General features: G+C 42.0%; 1 protein-coding gene across 1 annotated transcript in view; it reads right to left on the bottom strand.

The window, feature by feature from the left end:
- DIAPH1 (diaphanous related formin 1) overlaps positions 1-15,693 on the bottom strand; it is a gene marked incomplete in the record, with an annotated part of 120,565 nt that extends 104,872 nt beyond the window's left edge. The window contains 1 exon segment of the mRNA XM_014592817.1: positions 15,644-15,693.

Here is a 15,693-nt window from a genome sequence, read left to right as displayed (position 1 = left end):
TCAGCAGTGGCACTGGTACGAGGGCACCACTGTGTGATCCCCACACCATGAGAAGACCCGGGACCAGATTCTGGGATGACCTGAATGTTCTGGGCACGCCTATGGATGCACCCAGGATACTGGCTGGTTGGAAGGCTCTGGGGATGGGGGAATGGACTGTGGCTTGATGACATCCTATGGAGAGTACTCTCCCACCTTATGAAAGAAATAAGCTCAAAAAAAAAAAAAAAAGTAAAACTATATCATCTGATTTCCATGTTCAAAATACGGACCAGTATTTATTCTTCTCTAGTAGCGCTTTGCTTTGTGACAGGAGACAGTTACAAAATCGATGGGTGACAATGCAATGTGAGAAAGAACTCTGGGAGTTCATGGAGTCTAAAACTCAGATCATCTAATCATATGACTCTGAGCAACTTTATAACCTGGAGGCTTCAGTGTTCCCCCGCACTTCAAAAGGAGACTGGCTCAGAACATTTCCGGGGTCTCGCCGGGTCCCTTAAAGACTATACTTAGTTACTACTGCTCTTTTCGAGGGCAGCCCAATGCCTGTTACTTGCCCGATAATGCATATCCTACAGTTGCTCCTCACCACTTCTTCTTGTGGTTTCAATCACAGGAAACAGACGTCACCCACGGCCCTAGATGTAAGTAACGAACAAGCCCTGGCGGATGCAGAGAGCTGCCAACTAAGACCAACTCCCATCTTTTTAAAATACACGAACCGAGAAATCACTAGAGACCTCTGTGCCTAGAGAGCCTGACACACACCTTTCATGAAAACTAATAAAACTAAAAATATCTCCAGAGGCCCCGTGCAAGCTGAAGTCATTTTAGAATAGTCCAAAACTATTTTGCTTCTGTGGCCAAATGAAAGAACTGAAGAAACTCTATAGCTATGGGTAGAAGTACATGTGTCTAAGAAAAAAATGGTGCACTCCTACCGCCATTAGTACTTTTTGTGGAATCCAAACATACCCTGAGGACTTAAAAGAATTATCCTTGTCCATTTTAATACTGTATGTAAACCTTTCTATAATCATGAAAGGTGAAAAAATAAAAGAAAAAAAAAGAAAAAAAATCATGGAAGGTGATAATGCTAATATTAAAGACTCAAATAATATGGGGACCTCACAATTATTCACTTGATTGACTGATTGCCAGAGGGCACATGCACTTGAGAAAGACAACCCCACCACCACCGTGGGATGTGGTCACGCTGCAATCCCCTTTCCTCCATTTCTCCATCCAGGATTTTGGGCATGCACACACATGAGCTCAATGTGTTTCTCAAGCTGCTGGAGCCAGGACTCAAACACATGGCGGTTAGCCATGTGCGAATAGGCTCCCTATGCACAGGGCTTCGGCACTGTGCTACAGGGCAGGCCAGTCTCAGCCATTATTCACGTCAAATGTATGTTAACAATCCCCAGAGTACTGGGTCAAGTAGTACTCTCTTTATAATCATGGGAGTTGGCAGCCCTGCATTATGTAAAATAACAGAGATTTTTTTCAGTCCTACAGACACGTTCCTTCATTAACACAAGTCAAAACTGTAAGATACAATCCCCAGAGGTAAATAACAGTCTTCTCTCAACATAGTTTGGTTTGATATAGTCACATCAGTGGTTCTCTCTGCCCCATGGTTACCTTGGTGAGAGAGGACTAATGTTTTCAAACTGTCAATCTCCTACATTAGACCAAAGAAATAAAGAGCCTTGAAAATAACCTCAAGATTCCCAAAGCTAACATTAAAACTAAAATATATAAAAGGAGATTGCTAACATGAGCTAAACACTACCACTGCTCTTAGGAACTTTACAAGCTCGATGGGAGATAGTGCGAAACAAGATATAAATAATGTATTTTTGCATCCAAGAAAGACTAAAAAACATTTTAAATAAGCATGCAATCAAAAGCTAAAAGCGCTTGTACTACAGAACATGTAGAAGAAACCACAGGGCCCAAAGATAAGCCCAGATTGCTCCCACAACGGCGCTGCCCACCTGAGCCCAACAATTTGGTTTACACTCTCGCTATCCAGCTGAAGAGAGTCACATGATTTTAAATCTAGATTAATTTCTGAAAGCCTAGAAAGATAGATGCAGTAAAATTAATAAGGATTGGAAATCAAATAAGCTTAACTATCCACACCATCTCCATAGTGGGATGACTTGCTAGAACACGGACCGTTACCCTAGTCTACACGTCAGGGCACCCTGATGTACTTACTGTCGCCCCCATACATCGCAGAGCCAAAGACTGACATCAACACGCACCGTGACATGTCACAAAATTCCCACTTCCAGTCTTGCTTTCTGCAGGTTTTTAAAGAAAAGGAAACTAAAAGCTCTTTCTAAGGATACAATAATCTCTATGAAGTGACTTCACCCTTTTTTTAAAAAAAGAGATTTTTGCTACAGGGCGTGTGCAAGCACCAGAAAGAGACAGAGAGACAAAAAGTGAGAAATCACTCCCTGGGGGGATGGAGGGCCACGTGGCAATCCCTTCTCCTCTGGGGATTTTGGTAATGCATAACACGTGCCTGGCACGAGCTTCAAGCTGCCGGGTCCAGGGTCCAAGGTCCAAGACTGCGGTCCACCAAGTGGGAATCCAGTGACATAACCATTACGCCCTCTGCTGGTCCCGACTTCACATTTCTTCAGTGATTTCTCTCCCACCAAGCCTCGTGACTGCCGACTGCCATAATCAGACCATTTTTCTTTACTTTTTTTCTTTTTAAATTATTTAATTTTATTTATTCACTCATTTTTATTTTAATTTGATCAGAGAGAGACACAGAGAGAGAGAGGGGAAGAGAAAGTGAGTTAGCAAGCCACCAGGTCCAGGACTTGAACCATGGTCGGCCATGTGGGAGTGTCCAGCGCTTTAACCACCACGCCACCTGCTGGTCCCAATCAGGCCATTTTTCTTCACTATAGTCACACGCTCATACCTGAGTCTGTTCTCGCTGCTCCCCACCCCCATGAAATAGCCTCTTCTCCACTTGTCAAGCCTTAGACTTTTCTTCCAGGGCCAGTCGTATCTCTCATAATCTATGAAGCTAACTAACACCAACCACAATTATATATCCTAGATCACTTACGGACTTTAGGATATTAGCACAAACCTTAGAAATGATTCACAGTATTTAGGGGACCCGCAGTTAGTGTAATGGCTATGTCACTGGACTCCCATGTAGTTGACCACAGTTCGAGTCCCGGACCTGGTGTCTTAATCTCACACCAGTCGCGTGTGCATGCGTGCCCAAGATCCCGAGAGGAGAATGGAGGAGAAGGGACTGCTGCACGGCCATGTCCCTTGGGGGATGATTTCTCACTTTCTGTCTCTCTGTCTCTCTGGCAAGAGCACGTGCCCTAGAGCAAAAACCTCTCAAAAAAAAAAAAGAAAAAAAGAAAAGAAATGATTCACAGTATCTCCTAACTTTACAAGAGAGGAAAGGACCAAGAAAAGTGAAGTGACTTGTCCAGAGTCAGAGTCACAGGGTCAGTAAGTGGTGACGTCATGACTAAAGCAGCTAGCAGTATATGGAAGAACACTGCAGGGGGAGTAGGCAATAGGGGTCTAGGTCTAGTTGTAAATTTCGACAGATCACCTGTCTAGGCCCAAATTTCTTCATCTATAAGTAAAAGAGATGAATTTAAGTATTTTTTTTCCCCACCTCTAGCACTCTAACATTTGGAAACTTAGGTCTTCTGACTCCTAGCCCAGTAATCTTTCCATTTTATTTCCTCACTTCTCTAAATTTCTACAGCATTTAGAGTCTACGATCACAGCCTTAAGACTTTCTTTACCCACTGCTGAATGAACATAGCTGAGATTACAATGTCTTAAAAGCACAGAGCAAGCCAGCAGGTGGTATGTAGGTTAAGGCGCTAGATCCCACATGGCCAACTGCATAGTTCAAGTCCCAGACCAGTGGCTTGAAAATCACTCTGGGTGCATGTGTGTGCATGCCCAAAATTCGGAGAAGAGACTAGAGAGGTGGTGTGACAATCCCCCTGGGGATGATTTCTCACTTTCCCTGTATATCTCGCGCTCTCTCTGGTAAGCACACATACTCTATTACAAAAAGAAAATAAAAAAGAAAAAAAAGAAGAAGAAAAAGAAAGAAAGAAAAGAAAACTCTGACATAATGGGATAACTGCATGACTTCTTTTTTTTTTTTTGGAGAGATTTTCACTGTAGGGCGAGTGCGCTTGCCAGACAGACAGAGAGAGACATAGAGACAGAAAGCGAGAAATCACCCCCCAGGGGGGATGGTCACGCCGCAATCCCTTCTCCTCCATTCTCCTCTCAGGATCTTGGGCACGCATGCACACGCGCCCGGCGTGAGTTTTAAGCCACCGGGTCCGGGACACGAACCGCGGTTGACTACGTGGGAGTCCAGTGACATAGCCATTACGCTAACTGCTGGTTCCCAACTGCATGACTTCTTGATAAGTTTTTGGATCTAGGGTAGATCCATGTGGGCGGAAGCACACAAGAGATTCGTGCCTCTACTTTACCACCAATCATACAGAAAATCCTAGTTCCAGATACTTGATCTCTGTAGCCATGTCTTAATTATTAACCACAGGCAAATAATTCCCAGGTCTGAAGAACAAACATCAGCAATCCCCAGACTCAGAAGAAACCCTGCTGTTATCAGCCATTTGTAATCGTCACAGTGAAGTTTCAGGGCCACAAAGAAAGGTCTAAAAGAATTATCAAGTGTCCAATCTAGAACTATACGGATGGCCTAGCAATAGTTTTCTTTCCCCCATATGGCAGTACTACTTGCTGCTTTCAGTATTTTTTTTTTTTTTTTGAGAGACGTTTGCTGTAGGGTGCTTGCTGGAGAGACAGAGAGTCAGAAAGTGAGAAATCATGCACCACCACCCTCCGCCCTCGGAATGGCCAGACTGCAGTCCCTTCTCCTCCGTTGTCCTCAGGAATTTTGGACACACACAGACATGCACCTGGCATGAGTGTTAAGTTGCCAGGTCTGGGACGTGAACTACACGGGAGTCCAGCAACATAACCATTACATCATCTGCTGGTCCTACTTTCAACAATTTAAACAACCAAAACTCCTTACAAAGGAGATAAGGTTACATTTTAAAACATAGTAACTTTAACAACTTCCTAATAACTCATGAACCAGAGGAAAGAAAAGGTTTTGCATGCACTGTTAAAAGCTACTTTTTCATGCCTAAGATAACAGAGTCTTCTTTTTCAGAACAGGGTGTCACTGTGTGACAAACCTCCTTCCTCAGTCAGGTTGGGACCACAGTCATGTGCCACCACACCCAGTCTTTAGGTTTGGTCAGGAACCGAACTAGGTCTTGCCGTGTGGTCAGTATTTAAAGTACTGCAACTTAGCAGTGTGTGCCACTGTAGTGAGGCCAAGAAGTTTCATAAAGATTTTCCCAATGGCTTCAAAGTCTAAATTAAAGTGTAAGATGCAAAAAACAGGCATGTAGCTACTGCACTTTGTACATCCAAGCTCAGTACATTTTTTCCCACCAATTGAACTCTAAGAGGATCCAGTTTTGTTTTTTGTTTTTCTTTTTTTAAAGAGAGATTTTTGCTATAGGGCACGAGCGCTTGTTGGAGACAGAGAGACAGAAAGTGAGAAATCACCCTCCGGGAGGATGGTCATGCCACAATCCCTTCTCTCGGGATTTTGGGCATGCACATGCACACACATGAGCTCAGCGTGAGTGTGAAGTCACCAGGTCCAGGACTCAAACTGCAATTGGTCATGTGGGAGTCCAGAGACATAACCATTATGCCATCTGCTGGTCCCAAGAGGATCCAGTTTTAATAGACTGCAAATGACCAAAGGACTCTAAATATCTATATTTATGCATTATTAGTACATCGTGAAGAAGCACATGGGTTTTGAATCAACTAAACTTGGGATTGAGTCCTAGTTCTGTCATTTAGTTCTGTGTCCTCAAGCAGTTTGCTTGAGCTGAGTTCCAGTTTAATTACCTATAAAATGAAAGTAATGATAGTACCTATTTTATAAGGTAGCTATTAATGAGATAATGAATCTAAAGCTCTTTAGCACCACGCTAGAGATACAGCTAAGTATACAACCAAAAATTGCTATTACTTATTTACTTTGAGAGATTTTTGCTATAGGGAGTGTACACAGAGACAGAGAGAGATGGACAGAAAGGGAGGGATGGCCACACTGCAATCCCTTCTCCTCCAGTCTCCTCTTGGGATTTTGGGCACACACGCACATGTGCCCAGGATGAAACTCAAGTCACCGGGTCCAGGACTCGAACCTTGGTCAACCACGTGGGAGTTCAGTATCTTAACCACTACACCACCTGCTGATCCACACCACAACTAATACTGCTACTGTTATCACTCCCTACCCTATCTATAAAAAGGCTGGGCATTCATTAATATTTATAGATAGAGGGGCTGGCATGTGGCATGGTTGTTAAGGGCAGTGAACTACCGAACTACCACATGGCTGATCGCGGTTTGAGTCCCAGACCTGGCAGCTTGCTTTCTCACTTTCTCTCTCTCTCTATTCTTCTCTGGTCAAATTAAAAATAAATAAAGGTAAATAAAATTATTCTTTAAAAAAATTAGAAAGATTGGCATTATATAATGTGCAGCACACTGAGTATAGGAAAACAAAGGTTGCTAAAACTACCTAATGAGAAAAAAAATGCTTCCAGGATAAATGGAATCTCAAAGGTGTCTGATCCTAAAAGTATCAGAAACCTAAGAGTTCTATTTCGGCTACAAGTGAAAACTTACACTCAAAGTGAACATGTAGAACATAACTCACATATCCATGGTAGAAAACAGGCAAATTTAAGAAGTCTATAAAAGTTCTAAGAAGAAAACTGCAGAGAAAAATCTTAGTGACCACAATTTTAACAAGAATTTTTGAAATATGACACAAAAAGCAAAACTTAAAAAACAAAAACAAAAAAAACCTGGCTTCATCAAAATTAAACACTGGTCCTTCAAAATGCACTATTAAGAAAATGTAAAGAGGGACCAGCAGATGGCATATCGGTTATGTCACTGCACTCCCCTGTAGTTGTCTGCATTTCAAGTCCTGGACTCGGCAGCTTAAAACTCACGTCAGCCGCATGTGTGTGAGTGCCCAAAATTCTGAGAGGAGAATGGAGAAAAGACTGCAAAGGTAAGCTACAGGTGAAAGAAATATTTGCAAAATATGTACCAACAAAAAGACTTGTAACTAGGCTCTAATAAAAAAAAAATTTAAGTGGCCAAAATCTTGAACAGATTCTTCAAGGAAAATAAATGGAGAAACAAATAAGGACATAAGATGCTTGTCATTGGGAACTGCAAATTAAAGCTACTTAAGGTATCACCACATACCCACTAGAATGGCTAACATTTAAGATTGATCATACCAAGGCTTAAAAATAAACTAGAATTTTTTTTGCTATTGTTGTTAAATTTGTAATTTTTTTAAAGGGTGTGTGTGCTCACCAGAGAGAGAGAGAGAGAGAAAGAAAGAAAGCACGCACGCACACACCCTTCGGGGGTGATGGCCATGCCACAATCCTTTCTCCTTCATTCTCCTCTTGGGATTCCAGGGACACATGCACATTATGTACCCAACATGTTTTATCAGCCACAGGGCTGAAACCATGCAGTTGGCCATGGGGGATCCAGCCACCCCAACCATTACATTACTGGCCCTAAACTAGAACTCTTTATACATTGCTGGTGGGAATATAAAATGGTACAATCACTTTGGAAAACTGTTTGACACTTTATTAAAAAATTTAAAGTAGATCTACCATAGGACCTAGCCATTCCACCCCTAGATATGTACTCAAGAAAAACGAAGGCATATATCCAGACAAAAACTTATACATGAATGTTACGGCTAAAAACTAATAAACAAAACCCCCTCCAAACTGGAAGCAACCCAAATGTCTATCAATAACAACAAATAGGTAATGAACAAACAAATAGAGGTAAATCCATAAAATGTGTTGGGACATCGGAAAAGTCATGAAAGCATTTCTGGGATAGGTTTTCGCTATAGGGCGCATGTGCTCGCCAGACAGAGAGAGACAGAGAGACAGAAAGCGAGAAATCACCCCCCAGGGAGGATGGCCACGCTGTAATCCCTTCTCCTCCGGTCTCCTCTCGGGATCTTGGGCACGCACGCACACGCGCCCGCCGTGAGTTTTAAGCCACCAGGTCCAGGACGTAAACCGCGGTCGACTACATGGGAGTCTAGCAACATAGCCATTATGCTAACTGCTGGTCCCATGAAAGCATTTTGCATACAAAACCACGGGAAAAAATACATCATGGGGCTGGCAGATAGCACCGTGGTGAAGGCACTGGACTACCACATAGCTGACCGTAGTTCAAGTCCCAGACCGGAGGCTTGCTCTCTCACATTCCCTTTCTTTCTCTCTCTCTGGTCAAATTAAATAATAATAATAATAATAATAAATTAAATTAAATAATTATTTAAAAGAAAAATACATCATGACTTTTAAAACAACCCAATATTACTACTAGCAATACAAAGGAATGTGCTAGTATTATACCTATAGATATATAAATAGAGCATATTTAATGCTGAAAAAGCCAAATAAAGGCTTTGCTACATAACTCTATACATAGAAAATTCTTGAAAATACAAACTAATCTGTAATTACAGAAAGCAAATCAGTGGTTCCCTGGGGATAGGTAAACAGGTAGGAGTGATAGGGAGATTTCAAAAGGGCAAAAGGAAACTTTAGGGGGTGAAGGATAGACTCATTTTCTTAACTGTGATAATGATTTCACAAATTGTACACTTTAAGTATAAGCAATTTATGATAGCTAATTATACATCAATAAAGCTATAAAAATAGGAAGTGTAGTGTATCTTTTTTTTTTTTTACTTAATCCTAAATCTACCCTAAAAAAAAAAAAAAAATGGCAGACATATTTAAGATGTAAGGCCAACTACCAAGGTACACTTCTTGGTTTTCTATAATCTTCATAAACAAAGATGGTTTGTTTGGGTCCTTAAAGTATGTTAAATCTTAAAAAAAAAAAAAAAACAACCCACAAATCCTTTTACACAACGCTATTCATAAAACAGGACACAAACCACAAAAGCTTAAGAAGACTTGTATCTAGGAATTACTAGGGAATTGAAAATAAAAGCAACATGCCCATTAGATATCACAGATACACACAGCCAGAAAAATAATCTGGGACACTATAAACTCTTACCCATATTTACTAACCTAACAAAACACCCAAGTAGCTACTGTCTAAAGACTAGTTGTCTCCACCACCAAAGACAGACTTTCCCTATATTCCATATAAGAATGCCATGTGGGGCCAGCAAGTGGCTTTGTGGTTAAGGCACTGGATTCCCACATGGCTGACTATGGTTCCAGTCCTGTACCCAGGGACTTGAAAATCATGTTGGGTGCATGTACCCTATGGTAAACACCTGAAAGGGGAAAGGAAAAAAAAAAAAAAAAAAAGCCATGTGTTTGTTTTAATTCAATTTAATTGAGTTTATTCTCCTTGGTATTACCTTATCTGTTCTATATCCCTTCTGAGAAGGAATACAACAGAGAGCCAGTTTCTTCTATCTCTTCAGTTCATAGTTCTAGAGTATCTGCTCCTCTTACATAATTCCTTTCTGATACTCCAGCTATTCCGAGACCCTGAAACTTACTGAAGGAAATGCATCCAACTTCTCCTTATCTTCCTCCATTTGTTCATCCCATTTCTACCTCTTAGGCTCTTGATGTTGCTAACCTATAAGTGCAAAAGTGACTACTAAATTGAGTGAGAGTTTGTCATTGATGACAATTAAAGTCCCTTCCAATTCTAAAGCGTTAAAGCTACCATGTATCAAATTTTAATAATAGTGAATAGAAGACTCCTAAAGTTGAAACAATAGTGATTCACTCAGAGTTACTCTGTAATCAGTGGTAAAATTCATTAAAATATTAGTCTCGATATTTCTCTTTTCCGTCAGTAATTGTCTCACTTCCTTTTTTATTATTATTATTTTAGACAAGAGATTTTTGCTATAGGGTAAGTGTGCTTGCCAAAGAGACAGAGACAGAGAGACAGAAAGTGAGAAATCGCCCCCTGGGGGGGAATGGCCATGCTGTAATCCCTTCTCCCCCAGTCTCCTCTTGGGATTTTGGGCACGCACGCATGCCTGGTGTAAATTTTAAGCCACTGGGTCTGGGACTCAAACTGCGGTCGACTACATGCGAGTCCAGTGACATAACCATTACACCATCTGTTGGTCCCGTAATTCTTTCACTTCCTTAAAGAGCTGAAGCTGGAGATGAACTGTGGTGTTGAAACACTGTGGTCTCTTTCTCTCTGCATCTCTTGATCAAGGAAGAAACAAATTAAAAAGGTGGAGGGGAGGAGCATTTGTGCTTAAAAAAAATGACAAGGATAACATAAGGTAAAATATGTTCATAGTGATTCAAATATTCTTTACTATTTAACTTTAGCTTGAGGTTTTAAGAAATTTTAGTATCAGCAGCTTCTGACTGCCCTTTGCTTCCCACAGCCTTGCTAGCCCCTACAGAACCAGGGAAGGAATAAAAACAGACAGAGAAGACAGGCAAGGGGGCAAGAGGAGAGCGTGGCTTTGTCACACCTAACCCTAACTAGGGAAACCCCAATGCTGCTTTGCTGGTAAGAGGTGAATTTTTCTCCTACTGCTTTCAAACAAAAGTGATTGAGTAGGAGGCGCAAAGTAAAAAAGGAGAAAATGCTTAAGTAAAACAAAGTTTCAAAATGAAAATGGTTTTCCCAGCCGTAAATCATTTCAGCTATTGAGATACAAAAATCAGAGAGAACATATACATATACAAACACTTTATTTCTCTGTAATTCCTAGTATTTCCTAGTAAATATGATGTTAACCTGTCCTAAATTATACCTGACATATAATCTTATTTTTTAAGCCTCTATTACATTTCACTGAAGATCGAATATTCCCCAAGAAAAATTTGGCGAGCCCTTTATAAAATACACTAAGGATGCTCAGGGCTAACAAAAGGCCATTCTATCATACAGAAAATAAAATTAGTCTGTTCTGGCACACGTGTCCATCAATAACATTAAATCCTTTCTCATTTATTACTATTTGTTTAGCTTTTATAATAAACATAATTTTCAGGTCATAAAATTTTTAGCTCTTTTTGGGACCAGCAGTTAGCGTAATGGCTATGTCGCTGGACTCCCACATAGTCGACCGTGGTTCAAGTCCCGGACCCGGTGGCTTAAACTCACGCCGGGCGCGTGTGCATGCGTGCCCAAGATCCCGAGAGGAGAGTGGAGGAGAAGGGATTGCGGCGTGGCCATCCCCCCTGGGGGGTGATTTCCTGCTTTCTGTCTCTCTGTCTCTGTCTGTCTGTCTGGCGAGTGCACACGCCCTATAGCAAAAACCTCTCAAAAAAAAAAAAATTTTTAGCTCTTTTTAAAAAAAGTATCCTGATGTTTACCAACTCTCCCAAGGCAGAGGTTTTGATTCTCTCAGTTTCACCTCTTTTGAAGGAGAATTTTCTTTTATTCTCTCTTTTTTTTTTTTTTTAACTTGACCAGAGAGAGAAAGAGGGAAAGTGAGAAAGCAAGCTGCCAGGTCTGGGACTCAAACTGCGGTTGGCCATGTGAGAGTCCAGTGCCCCAATCACCAAGCCACCTGCTATCACTATCTGTTTTATTTTTCTTTGTTTTTTTAAGAATGATTTTATTTAACTTATTTACTTACTTACTTTATGTATTTATTTATATTAGTTAATTTGACCAGAGAGGGACAGAGTGAGAGACAGAGAGAGGAAGAGATAAAGCAAGCCACCAGGTCTGGGACTCGAACCATGGTCAGCCATGTGGGAGTCCAGCACCCTTAACCACCATGCCACCTTCCAGTCCCAGGGAGAATTTTCTTCAAGACAAATATATGTAATAGAATCAAGTGGATCTTTGGACTGTCTTTAAAGACAAAGTAGGAAGAAGAGCAGAAATTCTGTCATCTCAGTAACATTCCTGTAGGTTCTTCTCTCTTTCCAAACTAAATAATTCCTGTATTTATCACCTTTTAAAGCAATCCCATGCCTTCTACAGAGCTTTTGTATACTTCTCGGTTTCTGTGACCATTTGGATAAAAGTTAATGTCTTTAAGAGGAGATAAGCAGAAATCTGCATGAACTCTACTTCTTTCAAGTTCTCTGCATTCTCTAAGGATGCACTAAGCATCTTTCACCTTTAACTACTTTCATTTTGGACAGGGCCTGGGACCAAACATTCATTCTTTCACTATCATTTCACTTTTACAAAAGTGTGAAACTGCAACGTGGTAATAATTCAACACAGGCATCTAACATTAAACAGAATTGTAAAAATTATCTATTCTCTCAAATCCCACACTGAAATTCATGTTTTACAAAGTTATATTCCTAGCTGAATCAGGAAGTAATATTCTTTCTTAGAATGTATCAATTTCTCGATAAAGTCTATGACATGCAGGAATATTCTGTAGCCTCCTCACACCCTGGTTGTATTTATTCCCCTTACATATATTTCAGGAATCAGCATATTTGATTGATTGACGATCATTGCTGAAAAGTCAGAAAACACTCTTAGAACTGTCATTTTCCTTCATCTTAAGCATTTCGGAAAGGAAGTGGAATAATGCTAGAGAAGGGACATGCTCACAGCCCAGGAGAAACCAGACTCATGAAGAAACAAGAGAGGACACAAGGTAACATGGTTTTGGCTACTCACACTAGCATCTGCAACAAGCATACATTTCTTTCTCTCTTTCTAAGAATTACTTCATTGTATTTATTATTATCACTATTTTATTTGCTACAGGGCACGTGCACTCACCAGAGAGAGAGACAGAGAGAGAGAAAAAATAAGAAAGCAAGCCACCAGGTCTGGGACTAGAATTATGGTCAGCCATGTGAGACTCCAGCGCCCAATCCACCATGCCACCTACTGGCCTCACAATCATGTATTTCTAAGAGATAATCCCCAACAGCTTTCTAAAACTTAGAACCATCTCTTTTCCACACAAGACGCCTCAGAAGAAACCAAGAGATCTTAGGCAGTTTGTGAGCACAGAGTGTTCTCAGCCGCTGATCTGTACTTAGAACCAACGTAAGCCCAGAAAGGTATGTAGTAGCTAAAGGGATTGTAACCCCTCAAATGCAAACGACTTTTGTGCACACTTAGTCCAAACCAGCAAGTTTTATAAAGTACATTCTTAATGGAGATCCAGAGGACACACACTTGAGAAGAGGTGGAGTGGGCTAAACAGCTTTTGAGTTAAGTGTTAGCCTGCAGTTCAAGAAAACGAAGCCATGGGTAACAAAAGCACACCAGCAATCTCTCCCACTCTGCCCACCCACATATACATACACGGATGCCAAAGGCGTGGATTGCAGTGCTCCTCCTCATCTCACTTCCACAGAGTTCTTATAAAAAGAACAGTAAGAAAGGCAGGATACTCAGACTCCTTAAGCCAGGGTTATACTTGGCAATGTAAGGGTTAAGCAGCACCACTGCCCTAGAAACTTTCCAATTCCCTAGCTACTCATTCAATTCTTCTCACTACCTGTCCCATCTAGCTTTAAATAATCAGGAGGTTAAGGGTTAAAACCAAAACCTCAGCAAGAAAAAAGAGAACTTAGTTCAGCTCCACCCCCTCTAAAGCAAATAGGACAACCCAGAGCCAAATCCACTCAGCATATACAAGTCTCCATGAACGGTCCAAAAAAACAGGTGAAAAGCAGAGCTTCCTCTTGTTTCTCACCTAACAGCACCACACACGTACCAGACTTTACAAATTCGTGAAGCACAAGTGTTAGGTAAAGTGAAAGCACATCTAAACTTCTAAGGAACACTTGAAAAACATTGACAAGTCACAGAGGTCGCTGCAAATCAGTGGGAATAACTGTAATTCGGATGAGGAAGGTCAAACAGTACCCATAGAAACAAAAATCATAACAAAATATACACAAATAGAAGCAATGTGGGCCCTAGAACTTAAGGTTTGGAAGAAATGTTCTCTAACTAGTGGCTCAATTCCTATCCTAAAGAAACACAGAGGAAATGTTTTAGTCACCGGAGGGAGAAGGGGTGTCACAACTATTAACCCTCCATGGGGGGGGGGGGTGTTCACCCGATAAAACCAGGCATATTGACGCCTGTTTGTCACTGGGAAGGCCAGTTCAGGAGCACCTGGTCCTGCTAGAAATAGGTAGGAAGAGATGAGTCACTATTTTAATTCTGTTCAGTACACTCTGCATCTCAACCTTCAGTTATCAGTTTTCTTCCCAAACTTGTGGAACTGGGTCTGAATGCTGGGGTTGGGGAGGAGCACTAAGAGAAAGAAAGAGGTAACAGCAGTAAGCCCTTTGGTTAGTAGAAAGAGATACTAGGCAGGGGCACAAATACCTGGAAGAAAAGTCTAAACAACTATAGCTACAATTAACAAATGATTAATAAGATCCAAGACTCTGCCTCCCTTGGACAGTGCTCCATAGTTTTCAAAACTCTCATAGTAAAAAGCAAACAAATACCTCCCTGGAGAGAAGAAGAAAGAAGATTTAGTGTGGGCAAAAGGTAATGAAATACAATAGGGTTAAGTGATTAACAATATTCCTTCAGACTCAGATTGGAAGTAATGGGCAGGGGAGTAAAGTTCAACTCTTCTACAGGTAGGACAAGGATGTCAGTAGCTTTAGGCCACAGGAGGTGGCACAGTAGAATGAAGAAGATGGTTATCATGGGAAACACACAAGAAGCAATTTAATTACTCACAGACTTCTTGGACTTGAAGTCTAACCGCCTCCCCACAGGGGAGGTGTATCACCATCCTAGGCCAAGCAGGGCATAAGAAGTTCTAAGTTCCTGAAAAGTGATAAGCAACAGGGCAAAGAGTCGGGTTCTTTGCATAGAGAAATACTGGGAAGCAAATTAACCTCATGTAGGTCCTGGGCAGGAACGCATTACTGTAATCGCAAGGACAAATGTCCAAGGGAGGAGGGGAAGGCAGGGCCCAAGTCAGGTAACATTCCTGAGGGGAAGGATTATCAGGTGACACCGGGCTTAGGGCCCAGAAGGGGGACTGGGCGGGGAGGAAAGTTAGCAGGTGAAAGAGATCAATCATGGGGGAAGGAAGTGACCTTTAGGAGAAGGAAATAAGAGAATACTAAAAAGGGGGTATGGGTACGAAGAGAAAATGGACCCAGACGAGCACAGGGGACCAAGAAAGAGAAGGCGTGTTCAGATACTAGAGGAAGAAGAAAGGAAGTGGGACTGAGAGAGAAGAGAGGGGCTGCGAGCCGGCCCGGGTTCTGGGGGCCGCAGGGCAGGGCGAGTGGGCGGTGGAGTGAAGGAGCCCGAGGTTGCCCAGCCAAGAGACGGGTGGGACTCGGGGCTTCCCGAGGTCCCGGAGGGGGACGATGCCGGGCTGCGGAGCCGAGGACCCAGCGAGAGGAGGAAGGGAGACGCGGGGGCGGCTCCCTGGAGATGGGCAGGCGCCCCCGAAGCGAGCAGCGAGGGTCTCCGGGGTACAGAGGGCGGTTACCCGGCGGGGCTGTGGGAGCGGGGTGGGAGGGACACTCACAAATTTCTTGGATTTGCCGCCGTCGCCGCCCGCCGTAGGTAGCTCATCGG

The sequence above is a fragment of the Tupaia chinensis genome, unplaced genomic scaffold, assembly GCF_000334495.1.
Source record: "Tupaia chinensis unplaced genomic scaffold, TupChi_1.0 Scaffold138644_1, whole genome shotgun sequence".
Taxonomy (NCBI): domain Eukaryota; kingdom Metazoa; phylum Chordata; class Mammalia; order Scandentia; family Tupaiidae; genus Tupaia; species Tupaia belangeri.
The sequence above is the reverse complement of the archived record's forward strand: the minus strand, read 5'-3'. Positions and strand labels throughout refer to the sequence as shown.